Below are 1,213 nucleotides of genomic sequence, written 5' to 3'. Positions count from 1 at the left end.
TTTGAGTAAGAATCCATTAAAAGGCAGGGGAGGATGTTTCATTAACATTGAAAAAACTAACATTGTTGAGAAATGTGTCTGAAGCTACTAACTGGTCTATTTTAATTTGTTTTGAGACAGGTTCTCACTCTGCTGCCCAGGCTGGTTTTGAACTTCTGGGCTCAAGCAGTCCTCTCACCTCAGCTTCCCGAAGTGCTGGGATTACAGGTGTGAGTCACCATGACTGGCCCTAACTGGCCTTTAAATAAATTACTCAATTTTACTGGGCCCCAGTTTCTTTGATGTGATCATGGCTTACTGCAGCCTTGGCCTTTGGGCTCCAAGTGATCCTCCAGCCTCAGCCTCCTGAGCAGCTAGGAGTACAGGCATGTGCCACCACACCTGGCTGATTTTTTATTTTCTGTAGAGACAGGGTCTCACTCTGCTGCCCAGGCTGGTTTTGAACTTCTGGGCTCAAGCAGTCCTCTCACCTCAGCTTCCCGAAGTGCTGGGATTACAGGTGTGAGTCACCATAACTAGCCCTAAATGGCCTTTAAATAAATTACTCAATTTTACTGGGCCCCAGTTTCTCTCCTTTTTTTTCTTTTTTACATCTGAGGTAGGAAAACAAGGCTGTCCAGCTCGTGGTGGTCCTGACAATGATCCTTGAGGGGTGGTCTTGGCCTCCAGCCATGGCTCGGGCGAAAAGGGAGCCTCCCAGTGTCCCGATCTACAAAAATGAAACAAGCACCTAAGGTCCTTGCCAATAAAAAATTCTAAGAGACTGAACTTCCACTCCAGGTTTCAAGTGTTTTGCCTGAATTCACACCCGTGTCTGCTTCCTTCCCAAAGGTTTCTCCTTGGGATGACGCTGAAGCAGCAAAGCTCCCCAGAGCTGTTATGCAGACCTGGACACCCAGCACTGTGCAGAGGGCAACATCTCAGACATGCCTCTTTAAGGGATGAATAGACTTGGAGGGAGGTCACATAGATAAGTCCACCCGGGGGCGCTGCATGGGATGACAGATCTGAAATGTGTCATCTCTGCTCTGGCCCCGATCTCTGTACCCTTTTTTATTCATTAGCTTTTTATTTTAGAAGGGTTTTAGATTCACAAAAAAGTTGTAAAAAGAGTATGGAGTTCCCATATACCCCTTGCAAAGTTTCCCCTATTGCTAACATCTTACATTACTAAGGTACTTTTGTCACAACTAAAGAACCAACATTGGTACAT

The 1,213-nt window shown here is 46.0% G+C and overlaps 1 non-coding gene across 1 annotated transcript; it reads right to left on the bottom strand.

Moving 5' to 3' along the window:
• Window positions 1–587: 587 nt before the first annotated feature.
• LOC119621976 (small Cajal body-specific RNA 20) lies at window positions 588–694 on the bottom strand. The gene has a single exon (XR_005238605.2).
• Between the last annotated feature and the right edge of the window lie 519 nt (window positions 695–1,213).

The sequence above is a fragment of the Chlorocebus sabaeus genome, chromosome 16, assembly GCF_047675955.1.
Source record: "Chlorocebus sabaeus isolate Y175 chromosome 16, mChlSab1.0.hap1, whole genome shotgun sequence".
In the NCBI taxonomy this organism is placed as follows: Eukaryota; Metazoa; Chordata; class Mammalia; order Primates; family Cercopithecidae; genus Chlorocebus; species Chlorocebus sabaeus.
The sequence above is the reverse complement of the archived record's forward strand: the minus strand, read 5'-3'. Positions and strand labels throughout refer to the sequence as shown.